The sequence below is a fragment of the Equus przewalskii genome, chromosome 4 (assembly GCF_037783145.1).
Source record: "Equus przewalskii isolate Varuska chromosome 4, EquPr2, whole genome shotgun sequence".
Lineage (NCBI taxonomy): Eukaryota > Metazoa > Chordata > Mammalia > Perissodactyla > Equidae > Equus > Equus przewalskii.
The window spans coordinates 4,920,097-4,945,642 of NC_091834.1; the positions used below are offsets into that span (position 1 = coordinate 4,920,097).

Consider the following 25,546-nt stretch of genomic DNA (forward strand, 5'->3'; position numbering starts at 1 on the left):
TCAGTGGGGAATTCTATCAAAAAATTATGGAAGAAATATTAATCTTATACAAACTCTTAGAAAACAGAGGAAGAAGAAATACTTCCTGACTAATGTTATGAGGCCAGAATAACCCTGGATACCAAAGCCAGGCAAAGACATTATGGAAAACTATAAATGAATATCCCTCGTAAACATAGATGTAAAATCATTTTAACATTAGCAAAGCAAATCCAGCGATACACATAAAAATATTCTATATATGTATCTCACCAACCGGGGTTTATCCCAGGAATGAAAAGTTGATTTAACATTCAAAAATCAAACAATGTAACTTATCATAGTAACAGAATAAAAAATTAAATATCATATGATTATCTCAACTGATGTAGTAAGAGCATTTGACAAAATTCAATGTCCATTCATGATTCAAAAAAAATAAAACAACTATCAGTAAATGAGGAATAGAAGTAAATTTCCTCAGTCTGGTGAAGGGCATTTACTAAAAACTTGCAGCTAAGATAATAATGGTAAAAGATTGAATGCTTTCTCCCGCGGATCAGGAACAAGGCAAGGATATCCATGGTCACCATTTTTATCCAACATAGAAGTAGAGATCGTAGCCAATGAACAAGGCGAGAAAAACAAGGAAAACAAAAATCGGTAAGAAAGAAGAAAAACTCTCCCTATTTGTAAGCAACGTGATTGCATAGAAAATTCTAAGGAAGCAGCCACCACAAGAAAACATACTAGAATAAATGTGTTTCAGAACACAAGGTCAGTATACAATATGAAGCCGTAAACCTGTCCACCCATAGAGTATGGTTTTAAATGAACTGAAGTATTAGTTTGGCCATATGAAATTCTGACCTACTCAAATAGCAGTTATATCAAACAGCCTAACAATAAGGAGAAGGAAAATTTGAGTAATTTAAATTCCCATATAGCTATTACATACCCATGTGCATACATGCATATATATATAGACAAGTGATAACCTAAAGTTTATACATCCTCTCTTTGGACGCTCATCAGATTGAAGAGAACAATTGGCTTGTTTCCTCTCTGTCCCAGCCTTTCTCCAAGTAGCACTAGTTAGCACAGAAATGGGTGGAGGAGAAGAGGAGCAAGAAAAAAGGAAGAGAGGGGCTGGCCTGGTGGCCCAGCGGTTAAGTGTGCATGTTCCGCTTCGGCGGCCCAGGGTTTGCCGGTTCAGATCCTGGGTGTGGACCTCACGCTGCTTGGCATGCCATGCTGTGGCAGGCATCCGACATATAAAGTAGGGGAAGATGTGTACGGATGTTAGCTCAGGGCCAGCCTTCCTCAGCAAAAAAAAAAAAAAAGAGGAGGATTGGCAGCAGGTTAGCTCAGGGTTAATCTTCCTCAAGAAAAAAGAAAAAAAGAAGAGAAGGTAAGCCTTTTTAGTTGTATAAACTGTGACTGCATGTTGACTAAATTAGAATGCTAAGAACAGAGCTCAGGAGAGACCATCACAGAGACTTTCTGGCTGGTTTAAGACATATGGCCTATGGGACTTTATTTCTAAGGAATTGTGTGATTACATAGATTAACCATCAATCCTGAGGTAAATTGGGTATCTACTTATAGGATATTTATATACACTAATATCTGATTAAGTCATGTGAGCGGTTCATTTCAATGCTTTTTTTGTAGGTTTTTAAGCAGCTTCATTGAGGTATTAATGCATACAATTTGACAAGTTTAGACATATGTATACATCTGTAAAAAACTATCACAATGAAGATTGTAAACATATTCATCGCTTCCAAAAGTTGCCTTGTACCTCTTATTTTTGTGGTAAGAACATTTAGGATGAGAGCTACCTTCTTAACAAATGTTTTAAGTGCACAACACAGTCTTGTTAACTCTAAGCACTATGGTGCACAGCAGATCTGTGCAAGTTATTCATGTTGTATAACCGAAACTTTATACGCATCAAACAGCGCCTTTTCCTTTCCCCCTCCCCCAGCCCCTGACAACCACCGTTCCACTCTTTGATTCTGTGAATTTGGCTGTTTTAGATACCTCATATGAGTGGAATTATGCACTATTTGTCCCTCTGTGACTGGCTTATTTCGCTCGGCATAGTGTCCTCCAGATTCACCCACGTTGTCACCTATGGCAGGGTTTCCTCCTTTTTAAGGCCGAATAATATCCCATTGTATATATATACCACATTTTCTTTATCCATTCATCTCTCAAAGAATTTTTCAGTTGATTTCATATCTTGGTTAGTGTGAATAATGCTGCGATGAACATGGGAGATGATTCCAGTTCTTTTGGACATATACCCAGAAGTAGGATTGCTGGATCATATGGGAATTCTATTTTTAATTTTTTGAGGAACTTCCATACTGTTTTCTATAGTGGCTACGTTTTGCCTTCCCACCAACAAGGGTTCCAGTTTCTCCATATCCTCACCAACACTTATCTTTTGTTTTTTTGATAATAGTCATTCTAGCAGGTGTAAGATGATATCTCACTGTGGTTTTGATTTGCATTTTCCTGATAATTAGTGGTACCTACCACCTTTTCATATACCTTTCAGCCATTTGTATACCTTCTTTGGAGAAATGTCTATTCAAGTCTTTAACCCATTTTTTTAAATCCAGTTATTTGCATTTTTTGCTATTGAGTTGTAGGAGTTCCTTGTATGTTTTGGATATTTACCCCTTATCTGCTTTAATTCTTTCAAGAAAATCCTGGCCTCACTGTAATTCTTCTCCATTTCGGCCTCCGAATATAGATGTCGACCTGAAGCTTTGATACAAGGGTTCTTGCTTTTTAGAAGATGAAAGGAATGACACATCTGTTGAAGTGAACTGAATGAGAAATCTATGGAGGCTGAGGAAAATAGTATACAAAATCTAAAAGAAAATATCTAAAAGAGTGGATTGCTAAGGTTTTGTGAAGCATTATCTTTTCATGAAGCGATTTATATTTGGGAACCTAGATTTGTGGCCTACTGGGTAGAATCTGGGTTTTTAGGTTGATGATTCTCTGAATATTCGTCAGCCAGATGGTTCTGCAGGCTGGGTGCCATCTGACCAGGCAATGTTTAGTTAGATTATTTAATTGCGTGTTTGTTAAAGCTTGCTCTTTCTGGCAACATATTGTACGTTTTTAAAGTGTCTCCTTGGCAAATTGCTGAGTTTGGGTCAGTGATTGTTTTTTTAAGTATATCACCAGGGCTGCCCGAGATCACGACTTCCTCCCCTATGCTCTAGAATGCCAAAGAATAGGGCTTCCTTACCTCCGGACCTCACTGTACTCCTACCATAGCTGCTCTGGATTCTTAACCCTGATCCTTAATTTTTGTAATATTTGGAGTTGTCCTTTGGAGTGATTGTCATAGTTGTTCTAGTAATTGGTGATTGAACTCTGAATCCCCTTGTTGACTTGGGTTATCTTGGAGAGTTCGGATAGTTTATACCTGGCAGTTGGTAACCACTTCAGAACCCCGCTTTCAGAAAGAGAGGTTAGGGTGACAAGAAGACAAAGATCGATGTGGCTGGTAGAAACCTGGAAGATTTGGGGTCCTGTGTAGCCGCTGAAGGGGATGGGAGACTGGCATGATAGAGCCCTAAGCCTGTCCCCAGACTGAACGGCACAGCATCACACAATACCAGCCTCCCCCAGTCTGACTCAAATACCAGGGTAACACCCACCCTGGATAGCACAGGCTAGGGTGAATGAATTACCAGAGGAAACAGGAGGAATCCACGACCATTGTTTCCAATGCATGGATGTCTGGCCTCCAGGATCTGTGTTCCGAGCTCTGATCATTTTGTGACTGCCCATTAGCACTGCAGGCTGTAACCACTATTAGACATCTTGGCACGACCCACTCTACCTACCAGGTCCCCCACTCACAGACCAGGCAAATGGCTCAGAAATGTCTAGAGTTTAAAAAGTCCCTCCATATCAGCCAGGAAAAAATTCGGAAGCATTCAAGATAAAAACAATGGAGGCTGGCCCCAGGTGCTTCTGTTTAACCAACAAGGACATGTAATTGTAAAATTCCTTAATCCCAGAGCAGCTCTGATTCTTGACCCCTGGTAAGCGGTCTAAGTGAGGAGTCTGGAACCCTACCCCATTTCAGACTAAGGTCGCCCTAATGATGTTCTGCAGATGCTGGTGGCTTGCGCTTCTGCAGGTTGTTTGTTCATGAAAGTGATCACAGAGATGGTGGTTAGTGGTCAGAAAAAGCAGAATGGGTGTATTTCTTTTGGGAACTGAAAGAGAGTAGTAGAGGAGCATACGGAGTGCACAAAAGAAATTATAGTGATAAAAAGATGATTTATCAAAATCTAGCATTTTGCTGGAGTTATTGAGCTGAAATGTAAATTAATGCATTATTCATCCCCCAAAAGCTGGCTGATCATGCCACGTAATATGGGTTCTTTGCAAATTGATACTACCTTTGGGCATTTCATAGAGGGTAGGAAAACTACTATTCCACATGCAGTTAAATATTTACTCTGAAATTGGACTCCTTTGATGAGTTTCCCTTCTTAAGTATGGTTCAGTACAGGAGTAGAGAGATGGATACCAGCCAGGGACCACTTGTAACCAGCAGAGCAGCTGTTTAACATGCCTGCCGAGGGACCTCACCATTCATTAAAGGAAATCCGTGCATGGTGACTCTGGCCAGGTGCACATCCCTGTAGAAAGCAGGAGCATTTGTGTTGTCAGGACAATATTATGTGTGTCACTAAGCATGTGCCAGGTTGTGATTGCTCTGAAATCCCTTGAACTGAGTGTTGGTTTACTTGACACCTACTTTGTGCATGTGTTAGAAACCACTCTTCAGCATTTTTAGAGATTTGTTGTAGGTGGATTGTTTAAAGGAACTTTAAATTTTAATTTTATCTGGGCACTTCCACTGTGTTGGTTGTAAAACACCTTCTGTCAACCTAACATTGTTTTTTCCCAATAATTCTTAGCTATGATTTCTCAGTTGCAGTCACCATGTTTATTGAATCATAAATATGGACTGGAAGGATCTAACTGCAAGAAACCTGATTTGGGTGGCTTGGTAATTTTTTTAAAGAATATCATCGTTGTGGGGACCTTTCTGATATTTGTTAATTTGGCGGTGCTCTGTAGTTGATCTGAAGTTTGTGTTGCCTAGGCAGTTTTTGGTTTGTTTGTTTATGGTAGCTGTTGTTTTGTTTTTAACAGTCCATTGGTCATCTGGCCAATATGTGGTGGTCTTGTTTATCTATTTATTCTTAGCAAAACTTAAGTGTCTTATGTTATTAAAACACAAGCTGGGGGCCAGCCCCGTGTCGTGGTGGCTAAGTTCAGTGCACTCTGCTTTGGCAGCCCAGGTTCGTGGGTTTGGATCCCGGGCATGGTCCTACACCACTCCTCAGCCATGCTGTGAGGGCGTCCCACATAAAAAGTGGAGAAAGACTGGGACAGATGTTAGCTCAGGGATACTCTTCCTCAGCAAGGAAACCCAACCAAACAAAAAAACACAAGTTGGTGTTTTATAGAACTGAAAAAGCAATTTCACAAGCTTCAGTGTATAGGGAAATAGTGTAACATAATGGATAAGAGCGTTGGTTCTGGAATCAGAGTTCCCGAGTCCAACTCCAGCTTCCTTTCTCACTAGGTGTGTCCTTGGGCAAGCTACTTAATCTTTCTAATGTTTGAGTTTTTCATTGTTAAATGGGGATAGTAAGAGTATTTACCTGCTAGGCTTATTGTGAGGATTAAATGAAGTAATCCACTTAATACAAGGCCTGGCACACAGTAAATGTTCAATAAACTTTTATCATCTCATCTATTAATGTTCTCACAGGCTTGAGAAATGGCGCCTGCCCCTGGAGTTAATTCTTCCTTGTCTGGTTGCTGAATTTATTTTAAGGAAGTGACACAAAACTGCCAGACTTCTAGTCTAGTACCTCCTTTTTTTATGTAGATATTTACTGTTTTCATTTATACCGACCAAATTTGTATCTAGGCAAAGTTGAAGGTGTAAGACTTAGAGACAGTGAATTTCATTCTTTCATATGTCTTTTAAAAAGAAGTTTTGCACCTTGTAATACCCCACCATCTTTCGAATCCCACTTGTCTTAATATCTCCCCTGCAGGTTAATAGCAGCAAAGCGAGGAGAGAACCAAGAGCATTTTTCCGTCCTCTGATTTAAGCTGAGATTCTTGACCCTCATCCATAAAGCAGGATATTTCATCCTCTACAGGAGCTGCTGGTGAAAGTCAAGTGTTATATTGTTCTGATCACCAAGAAGCTTTATTAGTCAGTGTCTCCTCGGAGGGACACAGGGTAATTGGACAAAGCTGGATATTTATTTGATAAAAGGCCTTGTAGGTCAGTTTCTATGAGTTTTTCCTCAAGAGGCCTGGGAATTACCCCAAAAATGAAAAAAAAGATATTCTTTGGACTTGAGTAATTTTCAGAGGAAATTGACTTAAGGGAAATCAGTTCTGTTTGTGTCTTCTGCTTTGATGGTTTGGAACGGCTTCTTCTGTTAAAGGCAAAGATTAAACACAGTCACTGAAGATGTGGCCATCAGAAGACCATGCAGAGCTGTCTCTGTTCTTTCTGTATCTATAAACCCTTTGGGTAGGAAGATTCTTCGTCAGAGGTCTTTTAAGATGACAGCTTTATTTGGCACTCACATCACATCTAGGTCTTTGCACATTGAGTCTTAAAAATGTTTTTTTGGTTCAGATTTTATCACTTTTTTTTTAACTATCAGTTACAAAATAACATGCTTGCTCTGATTAACTCCTACTAATAGATAAGTAAATTCTTAAATTTAGGAGAATTTTAATTTTCAGAAACACAAGAACACTATGTCACATTAAGGGCAGTATTGAAATCTGTAGTTGTTATTTTGCGTTTGGGCTTTGACTGCAACTTTCTAATACATTTTGTCCTTTTTCTACAACTCTTTTTCTAGCATATTATGTAACTGAATCTCAAATTGCAGCCTCGGATGATAATTTACTTGGATCTGCAGCAAAAGAAAGGTTGTAAATTTCCCTCCTCCCTGGTTTTCGGGACTCACTTTCTAAATACTGAATTTAAAAAGATAATTCTTTCTCCAGTTGGTCAATTAAAACACTTATAGATGCAAACGATTGCACTAGATGAATGATTCAAAGAATTACAAGTTTCTTACCTTCAGGAAGTTTTTCACCTAATTGTTGATACAAGTCACAAGGCCAGTCAGGTTCTTTATAAATCAAGGCCACCCGTGGTCTAAATCTTTAAGTCCAACGTATTTTCTTAGAATTGTTTTCCTTAGCTCTCGGAGTATTTAGCACCAGTACCTGCCCCTCTTTCTGGAAACCCTATCTGGTACTCCTCTTACCTTTTTGACTTCTGTGTTCCCTACATAGAGACTTCATCAAGGTTCATATCTTAGGCATTTTCTATTCTCTCTGAAACATTTATTTTCAAAAAAATGCTTTAAAAATGTTATTTTCTACTTTTTACATCTTTCCATCAGTCAGTTTAAATAAATGAAAATATCTACTTATCTGAAAGCAAATATTCAGGACACAGGTATGATATTAAGTTGGACATATGAATTACTACTTTTGTAGGAGAAAAGTGATCAAATATTGGCAATTTCCTCTTTTTCTCTTTTATTTGCTTTCTCTACTACTATGTAGGAAATCCATCTTCTGCTATATAAATTGTGATATGATTTACCTTTAGACTTTCCAATACTTTTTAATGAAATAAATTCTCATTTTCAGCTAATTTGATTTATTTTGATGTTATATTTTCCTCCTCAAGTCATGTGGGTAACTTCCATTATCATTAATACGGCACAAAGATTGCAAAGGAAGATGGCGTCCTTGAGTTCGTTTTCGGTAAGATAATTTATAGGAATTGCCAATTTAACTGGTAGACTTTCTGTCTTCTCCCGAGGAGTATTGAGTAGTGAAAAAAACAGGAAAGTTCTTTCCCTTCTTTTGCCTTTCTTCCACATATAGTTTATTCATTCCTCTCTTAGAAATAACTGTAGCCAAATTTCAAGGTCTCACCCTGTGGCAGGTTCATCTCGTTCCTTGGCAGGCACACAGAGTGCTTCATATGATGATTCCGTAATTACCCAGTTTTGGTAAACACACATTATTTAGCCAATACAGCAAAATGGCTCCTTCAGAGCCATTACATTGCAGTTCGCCAAGTAAACAGTGATTTAGCCATTTTCATGAAAAATGTGTGTTATTTCGTTGATCGCCTGTCAGTCCACAACATTCAGCTAATTCCCTATCACCCTTTATGAATATTTTGGAACCTCTTTGTGAAAACCATTACTGTACAATATGAAAACTGTGCAATGCTCTGTTTCACTGTGAAAAATCATTTAGTGTGACTGTTTTTACAGATATGTCTGTTATGAACAGTCTCTCAGTGTTAGAGACACCGGGACACCGCGCCCAGACTATTAATGTGAATTGCTTTGATAGAAAAGAAAACGGCTTGATTGCCTTTAAAGAATGGAAAGAAATGATTTTATAATGTTTAGGCCCTGGCAAAATTTTTACTTAATCAGTTAAATCTGGAATAGTTTAATGACAGAATTATAAAACCTATTTAAGAAGATGTGCTGGAGTGCCAATGGCTGCTGTGTGAAAGGACGTGTGTACTGTGAGACTGAGCTTCAATACTAATAGGGGTAGTTACACAGACAAAGATGCCTTTCAGATTAAAATTAAGATGACGTCTAAACTCATCTTTCAAAAGGATTCCTTTCCTGCGGATTAACACTGTGGCGGGACGGTTTTGGTCTATCTCCTTAGGGGTAAGCACTAAGAAGCAGACTTTCGAGCTGGAAGATAGAATTCCTTGGAGACACTGGTGAGGAATCTGTGCTCGTTTGTTTTGGTAGCGCTGCGTCATGCGAGGATTTGGAACAAAGCAATGCATTAGGATGTAGATGGAGCTCCTACCCACTGTGATGATTTTTTTTCCTGACAGACAAAAATAGCTGCCTTGCCACACTGTGCTGCTAGGCCCTGATGGAAAATGTCACGCTATTTCTTGCTTCTTCTCCTGATGGCATGATACATATATTGAGCACAGGTGTGACAATCTAAGTATATTTAGCAAATCTCTGCAGGGCACAGAAGTGGGAGATTAGAATGGAATCACGTAAGGACTTCGAAATGGGATCCCACAAACCACGTCAGGCCTGGCTGCATTTAGTAGCTCTATGAGAACAGGGCGAAGAGTAAAATCTTGATTGCTCCTCACACAGGAATTAACTGTGCTTCATATCTCAGGCTGTCTTTTTAGGCCATAGTGCGAGGGTTTACCTTAATCTGCTTCCGTTCCCAAGAAAATTCCTTCAGTGTATCTTGCTAATCCGTGTGTGACTTAATCAGGGCAGAAAATTGAGTTGTAGGATGAAGGGCGTTTCTCCATGGTTTCTCCATGGTGCTTTCCTGTCATCCCTTGTGGCGATATGGCTTCAAACTCTGCCTTCTCTCTCGAGCTAGTGACTCTAGGCTATCTTCCCTAAGAATGACAGGAACTTTTTCTATCTTCCATGACCACTTGTTTGATAATCAGAGGTGTCTGCCTGGATTCTCTTGGCTGGTGACACAAGAGGACAGTTTCTTAAGCTGCTTCCTTCAGCTTATACTAATTTATAGTTTTGTTTTTACATTTTCATCCCTCGTTTGAAATGGAGATGGGAAGGAAAAGGAAAAGGAAAGGAAGAGTGCTGCGAGAAAACCCTCTCATCATGGGTACTATAGGGCAACTTGTTTTCTGTGCTTTTTCCCCTCAAAAACATCCGTGGCCTTGTGAGTTTTCCTGAGGACTCTTAGGAAAAAGAATTTCCTGCACCTATCAGAGAAATCTGGAGAGTAGAGAGAGGCAGAGAAAAAAAGGAAAGAAAACAGTTGATTTGCTTATGCAGCTTTGCATCAAAAGCGCCATCCTTAGCATTAAAAGATCCTTCCTGACTTAAGAATTTTAAGTAGTGCCTTTTAAAAAAGAGTTGTAGGAAATAAAGTTACCCTTCTAGATAGAAACAAGAAGAAAAACAATGGCAGTCTGCATTCTATTTGTGCTTGTGACTTCCCTATGAACATCCTTGCCCCATTCGGCAGTGAGCTCCTCTGTCACTCTCTCTCTCTGAACAGCCTTCGCTAAAGAGACAAAGCAGAGTGGAAAAGAAGGGATAAGCCTCCTATAAACCTTCCTATCCCTCCACCGCCTCCCTTCACCCTTGCATCAGGGCGGGTCTTCAGAGGTGTGAGGCTCTGAGGCTCTGAGCAAGGAGCCCATAGCTCCTCCTAAAAATCTGGTAAGACTAGGGTGACCAGGGAGAACTGAAAATAGAATTGGAATTACAGGTCTAGAGTTTGATTTTCCAGAGGTCATACACGCGGAATGGCGAATTCGTTTTTTCAGGGAGGGGGTTGACAGAAAAGAGGGACTCCAGCCATACAGATGACTCCTTTTAAAATGTCTTCCTGGTGATCAGCTGGCCAGGCTGGAAGGTGAACTTGGCTGCCATGTTCAAAGTTAAGACAACTGGAGGAATTGGAATCAGTAAGGCAAGCCAATCAATTATAAATTGATTAAGCATATCTAATCTGTAAAGTACTGGGGTATTAGGAAAGGAGGAATGCCTTGATGCTGGTGTTGAAGAGGTGGGTTTTTTTTTTTCCTGTTTTTCTAGTGCAATAGCTTTTTCTGATTTAAAAAAAAAATATGCAAAACAACCAAATAATACAGAAAAAGTATGAAGAAAGTAAAAATTGGTAATCATCTTAGTACACGTAGATATCAACTGGCAACATTTTGGTAAAAACATCTTTTCTCTATGCCTAAATATATATGATAAAATTGGTTTTAGAGTCTATATTCTATGGTTAAACTACGTTTATCGTTTCGATAAAAGTGACACATGTCATTGTTTAACATTTCCAAGTAATAAAATCAAGGACAAAAAAAAAAAGAAAGTAAAAACTTCCTCCAAACTATCACCCAGCAGTAGCCACTGCTAACATTTTGGTGCTCTTTTCTTGGAGTCATCTCTGTGCGTGCATAGGTAGCGATCGATTTGTGTGACTTTTTACGTGAATGGGATCTGCTTATTTAGTCAAAACATGGCATGGATGCTTCTCACATCAGACATCGGTTTTAGTGGCTGCACTGTATCTCGATCTGTGGGCGAATTCGTTTCACCATTGCTCTGTTGATGGGCATTTGAGTTGCTCACAGTGTTCACACAGTGCTGCGGTGAGCTTCCTGTGCCTCCAATCTTGGTTCACTTATTCAAATTCTTTCCTTAGGATACACTCCTTAAAGGGCAGTTTCTGGGTCAAAGGACATGCATATTTTAAAGGCATTTTATAGCTAATGACAAACTGATGTTGCGTAGTTTTAGTTTATATTTCTGTGTTTACTAGATGGACTTAACCTTTTAATATGTTAATTAGCCATTTGTATCTTTTTATCTTATTGATATTTCTTTTGTCCTTTTGTTTGTATCTTTTTTGTGAATTGCCTGTTTTGTACTTTTTCTTTTTGATTTGTAAAAGTTCTTTGTATAGTAGCTATTAGCCCTGTGTCTGTCGTATGTATTTCAAATACTTCTCCTGTCTGTAATTTAAAACTTACTTAGTAGTGCCTTTACAGTTGGCTGGTTCTTGATCTCAGACTTGTGTAAAGTCCTGGAGGCCTTGTGGGATGGGGGAGGGTAGTCACTGTGATTTGGGTGCTCTGTGTTTGCTAACTGGTATTTATTGAAGCTAGACTCCTACCCTCCCACAGAGACTGGGAGATTGGGGTGGTATCTTTCTTGATGATGACGTTTCAAAGAGATGGCTTCCAGGTCCTTGAGAAAGACATTCCTGGATATGGAAAACTTACATCTCAAAGGGGCGGAGAAAGAGTTTACAACTGCAAGTTTTCTAAAGTAGATGCTCTACAGTCAGGAAGAAACCTGTCTAATGTTACGACTGTCCTGCTCACTTGGGGAATGGGACTATCCTTCTCCAGAACAGGGAAGGTAATCAAAGAAAGAGATGGGGAGCGATGAATAACTCTGACTTTTCCATATACTGGTTGAAGTACCTCTTGGGCAGAAGCTAGGACTGGAGTTCATGACGTCTATATACAAATAGTTGTCAAACTGACCGGAACATGGCGGGAGGGACATCAGTCAGACCATAGGGAGAGCCATTGCTTGTCTCCCTGAAACCCTCCGCCAAGGTCAAGTTTTGGGAAATAAAGTGGGCAGTCCGAATACATGTTGTAAGATTGGTCCTCACCTGTGAGAAATGAGAAGTATTGCTGTCATTGGGCGTTCAGAACTGGGACTCTGCTGCTTCCTACTTGAGTTACTGCGTCGTCACCTGCCCAAGCTGTACCTTTCATGGGTGTCTAGAGAAAATATCCGTAACATAAGGAAGAGCAAGAGCCTTGGGACATGCCGGCTGGGTTCTAATCGCAGCTCTATTATTTCTTAGTACCCTGTAGACAAGTAACTTAGCCTCTGTGAGGCTCAGTGTCCTTACCTGTAAAGTAGGGGTAAGAACTCTATTCAGGATTGTTGGGATAATTCAGTGAGTTTATGGATGCAAAGTGCCTGGCTGGGTTCTAATCGCAGCTCTATTATTTTTTATCCTTTGGTTTCCTGGTCTAGTCTATAGTGTATGAATGCTAAATGGAAAGGAACCGAGGTATGTAACCTGCTTCTTCCATCTTGTCTTATTAGCTGTGGTCAATTAGCCAGCCTTCTCATTATTCCTCCGTCATTTTGCCTCAGAGCCTTCTCAATGTTTTTCCTTTATAGTTTCATTTAATCCTGATGCACAAACTAGGTGTGGATTGCAGCTTTTCACTTCATCACCAATATCAACGTTGACTTACAGGCAGCCCTGTTCACCAAAAATGGATCTTGTGATTTAAAAATGCACATTAATTAGCATTTTGCTTTTAATGAGTTATTGGCGATGAGGCAAATTAATTGAGTCACAAAATGTTTATCTCAATTAGTTGATTCATAACAAGTTGAAAAGTTTCCAATTTTGAAATTTGGCCCATGTGTGGCGAGCACTTCAAAAAACAGAATCTAGGGGCTGGCCCCCTGGCCGAGTGGTTAAGTTCACGCACTCCGCGCAGGCGGCCCAGTGTTTCGTTGGTTCGAATCCTGGGCGCGGACATGACACTGCTCATCAAGCCACACTGAGGCAGCGTCCCACATGCCACAACTAGAAGGACCCACAACGAAGAATATACAACTATGTACCGGGGGGCTTTGGGGAGAAAAAGGAAAAAATAAAATCTTTCAAAAAAAAAAAAAACAGAATCTAAAACCAGACTCATAAAAAAAGGGCAGCTTAGACTTTGAATTCTATATATTTAATAGTTATTTCTCTCAAACTGCTAAGAATTAGCCACTCAAGACAATGACAACTTGATTCTTCATAGGATTGTACCAATATTTAGATTATTTGTAAGAAAAAATGCTCAAAAAGTCAGAGCCATCTCTATTTTCATAAATCATTGCATGTAATGACTCAGTGGTAATTATTTTATATTTTAAGTGTTCACAATGGGGATTTAGTTAGTAGGTATGAAGTTTTTTGTTTTTGTTTTTTTCTATTGCCCAAAACAGCATGGAGCACGTCAGTGCCAAGAATACTCTCGTTTCTGTATTTGTTCGTGTGATTATGGGGCCAAGTTTCAGTGAGTTGATGTCACCGTTCTGCATATATAAATGTGAAGTGTCTTTTGCAATTTTATATACTGTATGAATAAAGAAAGAATAATCTAAAAATGCATATACATTTAATTTATAAAGTTGTATTTGTACGGTGTGATCCTTTATGTTTTTGTAAGCTCAAGAATTATGATGAAATAGTTATCTCAAGGTAGAGTATTAAGAAGCTCTCAGAAGAACTTTAGGTTTACCTGTAGGATGGAAGGGTGGAAGGAAGTAATGCATAGATAGAGGACTAACAGTATACGCCTTTAAAAAAAATGATATTTAAGGGGCCAGCCAGGTGGCACAGCAGTTAGGTTTGCCCATTCCACTTCTGTGGCCCAGGGTTCACCAGTTCGGATCCCAGGTGCGGACATGGCACCGCTTGTCAAGCCATGCTGTGGTAGGTGTCCCACGTATAAAGTAGAGGATGATGGGCACGGATGTTAGCTCAGGGCCAGTCTTCCTCAGCAAACAGAGGAAGATTGGTGGCAGATGTTAGCTCAGGGCTAATCTTCCTCAAAAAAAAAAAAGATATTTAAGAAATTGAGACAATAAAGAGATCTATTACATAAGCATGTCCAGACTGTGATTTCCAACAAAATCCCAACATGTAAAAACTAAGTAAGTTTGGGGATGCTGCCAAAGATCTAGTAAGAAGTGTATAGTGGCTTTACATTTTAGCTTTCAACTTTAAGATTGTTTTTGGCTTTTATGCCCAACTCATTGTCAAAGGGTCTCTCTTTCTTCTCCTATTTTTTTTAAACCACGTGTGCTGTGATTGGCCTGTTTGCCCTCAGTCTCCTGTGCTCTGCTAGGGCCCAGCCCTCTCAGACTGTATTTCTCACATTCTGATGTCAGCAGGCTTTCCACTACCTTCTGCTAATGAAAGGCACTGTTAGGGGGTTGGGAGGTAAGGAGATGAGAGGTGTCCAGTTTCTGGAGGATTTCCTATAGTGCAACAGAGGTAGCAGCGTTGTCAGCCTTGGCCATGGAGGGTCGGGGAGCTGGGGTCTGGGCAGCAGAGCCGCAGCCTCTGAGGGTTCCTGCTCCTCCAGCCCAGGAAGCAGTGTTTTCCTGTGGTTACTAATCTTTGAGTAGCTTTACTGTGTCTGCTATGGCTTCTTAAGTGCTTCCAACACCTGTGTAACCAATTCTATTAAAGTTCTTCTTTTTGAACTATCTAGAGCAGTTCCTGTTTTCCAGTCAGTTCTTACTGCACTGTATTCAACCCCACGTTTAAGCACCACTTGTTGCCTGTTAATGGGTCCAAATCCTAGTACGTTAGTGTACTCTGCGAATTTTACCTGAAGTAACAAGTTTAAACCTGAAATGAAATTATGGCCTTGGGCATTAGGCTTCATTCTGCATCTTCTTCAAAGAAGCCGATATAACAAGATGGATGGGCAGAAATATTGGTCTGAGGAGATTAAAATTCATGGCGCCACCTGCCACCATTGATCATCCGAAGCATACTTTATTTGATGGTTTGCTCTAGAGGAAGCGGGAATTTATAAGGACCTGAGTACTTTTATGGCCGGCTGTCCCCATCTTGTTCCTAGCTGCGTCACACGTCCCCTAAGCTGTAGCCTTGAAACTGGCAGAAGGAGAAGGTCTCACCAGTGACTGGTACTGGAGATGAAATAAGTAGCTAGAGGCCTATATACTTGACGTTTTGTTTTGGGATTAATAATGGGCTATAACACTTGAGCAAGATATCCTCCTTTTTGCATATGATTTTCCAGGGAAATATTGACCTTAATTTTTAGGAAGAACCCATGTTTGTTGCTCGTACAGATTTACAAAACAATTGCGTCAATAACACCTTTACCCAGTAACAATCTACATCTCTGAAAATTTATGTCTCTATTGCTGTTGACAGCGTGCAAAAAACAAACGAAAACCCAATATTATTGAAACCTGTGGGTATGTTTCTGATGTCAGTCTTCTAGAACTGCGGCTTTTGGAGACCTTTTAGAGGCTATGGATACCTTTGAATTGAAGGGGTGAACTGAAGTGTGTCATGTAAATATGTTTTTAGACAATGCTTAGATCTGTGCCCTTTCCCAGGAGAGCGGGAAATGTCATGATTGGAAATGAGAGAAACATGTAGCCTGTGTTAGATGCTCCAGACGACTGTGTATCTGTCTCACTTTGTCCGGGCTGCTGTAACAAAATGCCACAGACTGAGTAGCTTATAAACAACAGAAATTTCTCTCTCACAGTTCTGGTGGCTGGGAAGTCCAAGATCAAGCCGCCAGCAGATTCCATGTCTGGTGAGGGCTGGCTTCCTGATTCATAGGCTGCCGTCTTCTCGCTGTGTCCTCACATGGTCATAGTGGTGAGGGAGCTCTCTGGGCTCTGCCCTCATAACCCAATCACCTCCCAAAGGTCCTTACCTCCCTAATGCCATCACATTGGGGTTAGGATTTCCACATGTGAATTTTGGTGGGACACGAACATTCATTCTATAGCATTATAGTAATGCTACTAGTAAAAATATCTAGGTAATTTGGGCACAATCTCCTCTTCCACTGCTAAAAAGTGACCATTGTTTTTTCCAATTCTACCACATCTAGTTAAGTCCCGATGTTGTTGTCAGTCCTTGTTCAGCCACGCCTCTGCCAGTATTTCTGTCGGTTCTACCCTGTTGAAGCATACTGGCTTTTATGTCATTTTTTTGTTGTACCAAGACTTCATGGATAATTGGAACTGGGTGTTTGACCTAGCTATAATCCCTGCCTATAGATTCAAAGGGATTTTAGGTAGAATTGGAATCTTCTGATGAGAATCAAATGAAACCATGTTGTAGGACTCTGCGTCTTCCGACAACATAGCATTTGCCCAGAATCATCGTCTGAGTTTTGGTTCCTATTTCCATTTTTTCTTTCTCAAGAATCATATTTCTGACCCTTTCCTTTAATTCTACCTCCCTCCAAAGTGGTCATCACTGCTAGGGATTAACCCATCCCAATGGTTCTCCAGCGGTCGACTCCATCATTAATGTCAGTTTCCTCTTTAGCTTCACATTGGTGCCCCTCTTTCCCAACATCCTATCTAGAACCAAATGTTTTGTATTTTTTCACTTGCATCTATGAAGTCCAATGGTGTCTAAAGTTAGTTGTAAGGCAGAGCAAGGGCCACGACTGTGAGTTTATTGTTCTTTGGAGGTGTCAATAAGGTTTGTAAAAATGAGAAGAGAGGCATTCCTTGTCCTATCTGTCTCACATGGTTGATGTGACAGTCAGACAAGAGTAGATAGGAGGCAGTAAGGGGTAACAGAAAGGACCTAGGATTGGGAGATGGGCAGAAAACTTTAGCTTATCTCACACCTCTGCTATTCAATGGCATGGAATCTCCTTGAGTGGTAGTTTCTTCTACTGGTAAACAGGAGTAATAATAATTCCTACCTGTCCATTTCACAAAAGTGTATTAGGAGCAAATGAGACGCGGTATGTGAATATACCTTGTACATTGTAAAGTGCTATCATATGTAGGTTATATAGGCTTACCTCTGATCAGGAAATAAGTGGCCAATTGACTATGAGGGATTAATCCATTTCATTATCCTTGGATTGGATTGTGGTGCATGACAAATAGGCTATCTTCTGTCATTTGGCAAACTGCATATGGATGCATATCCAATTTAATAACATTTCTTGGGTTGGTTTCTCCTCACCCAATCAAGAAATTAGATGCATTTGGATAGGACCATATTTGAGAATAGACAGACTGAAAACATAGATTGGCAATAACTGGGAATTTGCATTGAGCAAATTATGACCTTGGACATCAAGTCATTTGGTTTCTTTTACTCTCTCTCTCCTCCTCCCTCTCTTCCTGTTCTTCCTCCTCCTCTTCCGGTCTTTCTTTCTCTCTCTCCTTCTGTATTGTTTTTCATGTCTTTCAGCTGTAGGCTAACCCATGAATTTCCTTACTATGCAGTGTTTTTGGCTTCCTACACTATTAGCAGTAAGGGGTAAGTCTTTACTCAACTCTCACCGAGGAAAGATGGATCTGTTCAGTGTTCAGTGCACTCAAGATATTTTAAACAGAAAGATTTAATACAGGGAATTAGGTGTTTACAAAATCACTGAAAGGATTGGAAGAGCAGAAATCATCTGGACTTTTGATTTCAGGGTTAAACTTCCAAAGCTTCAACTCAGAGGTCAGGAAGCTGCTATTGCCCTCCCGTCCTGCCTTCCTCCGTTGGCTTGCACTCTTGAAGCTGGTGCCTGGACCCTGGGATATGGAATCGAGTTCCTGAGGTCACAACTACCTATCAGCCAAAACCCACGTGAGAACATCTCATTGGCAGAAGGTAGATTGCTGCCAGAACCCTACTGCTAAGGAGGCTAGGAATGCAGTGTTTAACTTCCCATCCTCTGCAAGAATAGTGTGAGATTGGAAGCTAGTGCCAATTGCTTCAGCTTGATGGGCTGGCTGGCTTATACTGCCAGATCATCCTAAAGTTTTCAGAAACAAAGAGAGAAAATAGCGACTTTGAGTTCTAGAGAACCAGTAAAATGGATCCATCAGTTAAACTCTTTCAAATGAGAGCAAAGACTTGAAGATCTACTCTCAGACTGAGAGTTGTGTAGGCATGTTTCAGCATGGAGCAGTTTCCACGGAGAATGACAAATTCCCCAAAGTAGGAAGGACTTGTGAACACGTTTTCTGCCTTTCCCCATTGAGGTGCTTCCCAGGGAAGACAGCTTTGACTCACTCAGCTCTTATGTCATCCATTCCGTGGGAGACTCCAATTTAACAAGCTCACGGTAAACCTTTGCCCTGTGGACATACGGATGGTTTGATCCAGCCCCTGGACACTGGAGTAAATAAAGTGAGTGCCTGACAGCTTCAGAGCCGATGGCTTTATTTCTGAAATGGCGTCTGCCGAGAATTACAAGTGCCGTCTAGAAACGAAGGCAGCATTGTCACACAGCGGGGCTGAAGGCAGACCTTTGTTCTGTTCCCAGCTCATCAGTGATGTGTTTTGTATAGAAGAAAAAGGACAGAGTAGCCCCTGCTACTTTTGTGGCCTGATCCACGAAATCAGCATATCTGATGGTGTAGCTTTAAAGCACTGTGCACACGTGGTACTCATTTTGTGACTACTTCCTGGTACGCATTAATTGGGAGTGGTGCCAAACTGGATTTTGTTTGTATCTGTTTTTTCTCTTAGTGAAAGTTTCCTTCCCAAATAAATAGACTATTGACTATGTTTATTTATAATATTATTTACCAGGTTTAGCTAACTCATAAAACTTGGTATAAGTCTTCCTACAGAGTGGCCACCTGCCTGAGGTGCTGCTGAGCGTCTGCACTTCCCATCGGTTCTCCTGGTAACCCCCACTTCAATTTAGCTCTTGAAGATCTCCAGGATTCGTGAGGGTTCCCCCTTCTAAATTACCTTTAACAGTGGTAGAACTCTGTGCCCTAATAGCAAGCATTAAATTTTGTTTCTGGTTCTCTGGAAGTCCATGAAAAATGGTTATCAGAGAAACTTAAATCAACTTGAATCATGGTAGCATTTTTTGTTGGTTAGGCAAAGGTGACGCTGCTTACCTTCCAGAGCGTGAGTGAAGTAGTTATCACCCTAAATGTGAGACAAGTTATATATTGATATCTATCCCTAATCTAACTTTCCATCTGAGCACAATTATGGCACAATTTTGGAAAAATGTAAAGAAGTAGGCGGCTGCATTTAAAATGCTGTGCTCTGAGCATGCTCAAATCCCAGGTGAGCGTTCTTGTTGTGTGGGGTTCACGTGTTGTCTTGTGCTTCGTCCTGAAAGGGAAGAACAAAATTAGTGATGTGAGCTTGAAGAATGAAACAGCTGGGAGATAAGGAGAGAAGAAGAAAATGGATATTGTTAGGGTTTTCCCTCTGTCTGTTCTTAATATCTGGCCCTGTATTTCCAAAAGGAAGAAAAGGAAAAATGATCAATGAGAGTGGCCTTTGCCAGAACTGGCTTTTTGTTGATAATCCCTTTCCACTTCTCTCTTGGGGGATAATTCTGAATTTGAAGAGATGAACTATTTCACAAACAGGGATTAATCCTTGTTCATTCTCTTGCTTTTGATAACTACTCATTCTTTGTGAGTCTCTGTTTGCCACATAGTCCCATTCATGTAATGTATTGTGGGTAAGACAGGATTTCAAAGTATTTGTAATATCTCAACTCAAATTCAACTTGGCTAAGGCATTGTGGCTCATCTTTGTGACCGTCTCCATGCCTGGCCCGGGGCAGTGCCAGCGTGCTGTATTTATCCAGCACTTAACAGTGCTCACCCTGTGCAATCAGAAACAGGTCTACAAGTATTAAGGCACTGAACTCTGATAACGACCCTGTTGTTCCCTGTTGTGCAGATGAGGCAACTGAGGGACAAGGAGCGTAGGGGACTTGACCAGGGTCACACAGCTAGTGAATCCCAAAGTGAAATCTAAACCCAGGCACGCTGCCCCTGGAGTCCAGGTCCTTCACTGCCTGTCTCTCAACCCAACCACATGCACAAACACTCGCAACAGTCTTTTCATCGATGCTTTCTCTTCTCAGTAATTCCTCAGGCTTTTCCACCTCTTCCCTTTCATTCCACTCTCATTTCCATAATCTAGATTCTAGTGGGGCCTTTTCTGTGCACTCTATATGGCACATTCAGGACTCTGCCCTCCCACCAGTTCCCAGCCCAGCTCACTCAGTGTTATTTCCACCCTTTGTCTTGTTGAAGTTTTCTCAGTTTCCAGTGAGTCCAAGAAATCTCAGCCTTTCTGCAAAGACAGCCCTAACCACTAAGAAGACAATTTCTCTTTATAGACATGGAATTCCCATGACTTTCTCATTCATGATATTCCTGATACATGCTCATTGTGCTATACACAATAACACGTTTAAATATTTCTTTCTACAGGGTGTTCTCATTTACGTACTTTTGGCATATTTTCTATATGTTTGTGTTAATAGTCTCTTAGACACTAGAAGGCAGGGACAGTACTTGTAATTCAATTCAAAGCATCCCATGGAATATTCTTAATAAATATCTTTGATGGCAATGATGATAGTTATTGACAACGAAAATACTCAGTTGCAGGATGAAAATGTGATGTTTTGCTGTTGCCGTTGAAACAAAGCGAGATGGCCTCCTCGTTGTTGCCGTCTTTTCCGCCCCCTCCTCCGTCATCGTGACCATGTGCTTCTAGTGCAACAGCCACAGTTCTCATGTACATTGTTTCATTTAAGCCTCATCACCAATGTGAGGTGGATATCATTACTCTAATGTTATACGTGAGGAAACAGATGTTTAGGTAACTTGCCCTAGTTCGTATATGGCAATGCCAGGCCTTAAAACCTGACTGGTCTAAAACAATGACTTCAAAATATGTGGTCTTGACAATTACCGTATATGGCTTATAGAAACCTTGAGGAACCTCAGATACGAGGTTCTGTATTGTGTGACCTTGGGCAAGTTACATAACTACTCTGTGCCTCATTTTTCCTGGCTACATTTTATTTTAATTAATAGAATCAGAAAGCTGCATAATACAGCTTCGCATTTAACACTTTCCATTTGGATTCAGACCTTGACATTGAATTATATCAACAAATGTGTACAAATACTATGAGAAATCTTACACTGAAGTGGGATCACTAATGGTTTGATCAAATATTTGACAGTGTAAGATTTTCATGGCTCAAGGTGAGTGAACATATACTATTTTGGTCAGTAAGATTGAGCAAAACAAGATGGATCAGCCTCGTGCCACTGATGAATTTTATATGCTTTATTTATTTATTTTGAGGAAGATTAGCCCTGAGCTAACATCTGCCACCAATCCTCCTCTTTTTGCTATGGAAGACTGGCCCTGAGCTAACATCCGTGCCCATCTCCCTCTACTTTATATGTGGGACGCCTGCCACAGCATGGCTTGCCAAGCAGTGTGTAGGTCCATACCTGGGATCAGAACTGGCAAACCCCGGGGCTGCTGAAGTGGAACGTTTGGACTTAACTGCTGTGCCACTGGGCTGGGCCCAACTTTATATGCTTTTAAGAAAGAAGGATGAGAGGTACAAAGAAGCTACATTTTTTGGAATCTAGCCTCACTCTCCAGCAAATGGGTAATATGAAGTACTGTCCTTGAAAGCTACTTCATTCTATTTTTAATAATCTTTAAATACTACATGTGCTTTGTAGAATATTAGAAAATATAGACAAGCGAAAATTAAAAAATAAAATAAAACCTCACATTCCTACCACTTGGAGATCATCACTGTAGCATTCCCCTGTGTATTTTTCCAGGTCCCTTTGTGTACATATATGTGTATGAGGTTTGCAAATATTCATTTTTAATCAAAATGTTGTTCTATTATACTCACTGTTATGTAATCTGTTTTTTTCAACCAATGATTTCCTTTCCATTTAGGTAAAGTTTCATCTCATCTAAATCAAGTCCATATTTCTATTTCCCCAATTGACCCAGTATTTTTCTGTACATTTGGTTTGTTCAAAACAGTGTCATTGTATTTGGTTATTATCCCCTAAGTCTCTTTTCATTTAACACAGTCCTTTTTTTTTTTAATGACATTGGCTTGTTAAAAAATGCAATTTCGTTGTAAAATGTCATACAATCCTTGACTGAGGATTTCAAACCTGATCAGAATGAAATGTGGTGTGGTGTTACGGGAACTTCCTTCCTTAGAGCCCCCAGGAGAAGAGATAACAAATATTACCGATACTAATAAAAGACATTCCTCATTTCAAATAGTCATGATTTTAATGAAATTAAGATTTTATTCCTTGTGGAAGTAGAGGCAGTGAAATGGAGAGCCGTTTTCAAACAAATGGCTCACAATTATACTGACATATTCTATGAACTGTAAATCCTACAACATATTGTCAATCGTGAGAACAAATACCAGAACCCCGTGGGGAATGGATGCTTCTTTCAAATGTAAGTTTTACAACCTGTTAAAAGGTTTTCCTGTGCAATTTATGGTTGGCTTTTTCTGAAGTTTTCTCTTAATGACAATAAAGATTTTCCTTATGCAGAGTCTTCCCAGCTGGATTTCTCAGTGGAACACCTATATATCCTACAATTGTTTACTTGTATCTACTACAGAATGAATAACAAATGGCAGACAAGTCAACTAACATCTTAAAAGCTTTAAGAAAGTTATGCTTGGTTCTTATAATCTTCCTATCTCATCAATTGCTTCCACTCTTTGCCAAGAAAACAGATCATTATTCAATGCGTGCTTTGTGCCCATCTGTCCATGCCATGTAGACGAGAACTTGGTCTCTGGAGTCAGAACAGCCTGGTTTTAAATCCCTTCTCTACTGTGCGACCTTGGGCAAATTACGTAACTACGCTGTTGTAAATTTAGAATGAAACAGTCTCTATCTCATGGGGTTGTTGTGGAGATTAGAGGAGATACCCGTGTCAAGCATTTAGGACAGTGCCTGGCACATAGTAAGCACTAAATAAATCTTAGAGTAAAGTTGTTTTAAAAATTGAGTTTGACAAATGGCATCTGAAGGCCCTGGTCTGACAAATGGCCCTTGATGTTCACCGTTCACTAAGAGAAACAAGAAAAGCAAAAAGTAAAACATTTATCTGGGGAAAAGTATTTATAAAGCTGCGTGACACATGTATCCTTCTCCCACCTAGACACACACACACACACACGAATAGTGTGTACTCTTTGCCCACAAGCTCACCACTCTGCTCACACCTGCCACTAGCAGGGAGCAGGAAAACATCCCAAGCTGGGAGGCCCATGTGGTCTGCTCAGCAGAGAGTCATGCAAAATAAATCCTAAGAGCCCTCGCTTCTACCCCGGTTCCCTGGGGTACAAGAAAACCATTCCAGCAGGGTTTAGCTCGTCCCCTGCCTTCTGGGAGGTACAAATATAAGTCATCCCTGAATAATTAGAATTCGATTTGCTTCTAAAGACCTTCACAGAAGGTCTATTTGGGGATTCAGTTCAATTCAGTTAGACGAGAATTCGAGTGTTTTTGATGAAAAGGCGCTATGCCAGGGCTAAGGTGAACAAAAAGGTTAAGAAGGTATCCTTGACCTCAAACAACCTGTGACTCCAGAATAGGGAATGTCCTAGCAGAAAGAAATATATGCTGAAAAGATCTAAGCAGGGTGTCATGGGGAGGCTTTATTTTCTGACGCAGAGAGAGAAGGTGGTTCTTCTCAGTGGAGAACCTGTAAGAAGCTCACGCCCAGATAAACACACACGGGTCTGAGAAAGGCACGTGTGTGCTAGGGAATAGCGGGTTGTCAAAAGCACTGGGTAGTGAGAAAAAAGACTAGAAATAGGAACTGGGACCAGATGACCAAGGGCACAGAATCCTTGCAAGGAAGCTTGAACGAGAGCCACCGCAGGTTGTGAAGACGAGAGGAGACGTGATATGATCAGTTTAGTGGTATTCTTCTCTGGGAATTCTTCCATATCTATGAAACACCCCTTGTAAGCTATCAACGTGCTCTCATTAAGTTCTTAGAACAGATGATAAAACCAATGCTTCTAATAAGATCTCAACATTATTCCCCAGTTTTTATTCTCTGACTGTCATGGGAGTAATGATAATCAGCAGGCACTCGTGGGGGTAATGGGGGGACAGATGAGGACTGTCCTGGTGGTTTTAATCTTTTAACTAAACCAGAATTCTTTGCCATATTACTTGAAAACTCTTTTTCTTTGATATAGTATAAATAATGTCTTCCAAAATACAAAGTCGGTGGCCAGGGGCTGGAGGGAGTAGAAACGGGGAGTTGTTCAATGGGTATAGAGTTTCAGTTTTATGAAATGAGAAAGTTCTGGAGATCCGTTGCACAACAATGTGAATATACTTAACACTACTGGACCGTACACTTTAAAATGTTTAAGATGGTAAATTTTATGTTCTGTGGTTTTTTCTTCTTTTGTGTGTGTGTGAGGATGAATTGGCCCCAAGCTAACATCTGTTGCCAGTCTTCCTGCTTTTGCTTGAGGAAGGTTGTCCCTGAGCTAACATCTGTGCCAGTCTCCCTCTGTTTTCCATGTGGGATGCCACCACAGCATGGCTTGATGAGTGGAGTGGTGTGTAGGTCTACACCCAGGTTCTGAACTTGCAAACCCCGGGCTGCCAAAGTGGAGCATGTGAACTTAACCACTATGCCATCGGGCAGGTCCCATGTGTTTTTAACCACATTAAAAATTTTAAAATTGAAAGAGAAATCTCGTCTTACAGAAAGGGCTCCATGGTCAAGTATGTTTGTGAAACATGCGTGCTTATAATTCCATTTGGTGACAAATGGTAACAGTTCGCAAAGGCTCTGAGAAGGCTTACAGTAAAGGAGCCCATTTAAATTTGTTTAGAGCTAAATTTCCAAACATAGTAATACACACTAGTTTTTCTCAAAACAATTTTAGCAAATGGTTGTCTAGACCCTATGACTAGAAAATGGTGAGTGATTTGTTTTCTATTGTTTTTTAAATGGCATAACGTGAAATTCATCAAACTGATTTATTATCAGTGGCTATCGATTTTTTATCCTCTTAATTTTAAGGAAAACTCTTAACAGATATTGTCACTGACACTAGTCTATTTCAGAAGTAATTTTTCTTCCTGTCTGAGTGCAGCATGTCTTGAATCTGTGCTGACTGAGCTTAGAGAAATTGGAGTGGTAGCATTTGTTTATTATTGAAAACACTTATTAGATGTTCTCCCAAGCATTTTTCATTGACAGATGACGAGCTACTGCCATCTAAAATGGGCATGCCCAAAGGAAGCTCTTTGTCAATGATTATTCTAGAAAAATATAATAGAAAAATAAAATA

The 25,546-nt window shown here is 40.3% G+C and overlaps 1 protein-coding gene across 3 annotated transcripts in view; it reads left to right on the plus strand.

Moving 5' to 3' along the window:
• LHFPL3 (LHFPL tetraspan subfamily member 3) overlaps nucleotides 1-25,546 on the plus strand; it is a 486,519-nt gene that overhangs the window by 98,307 nt on the left and 362,666 nt on the right. The window lies entirely within an intron of this gene.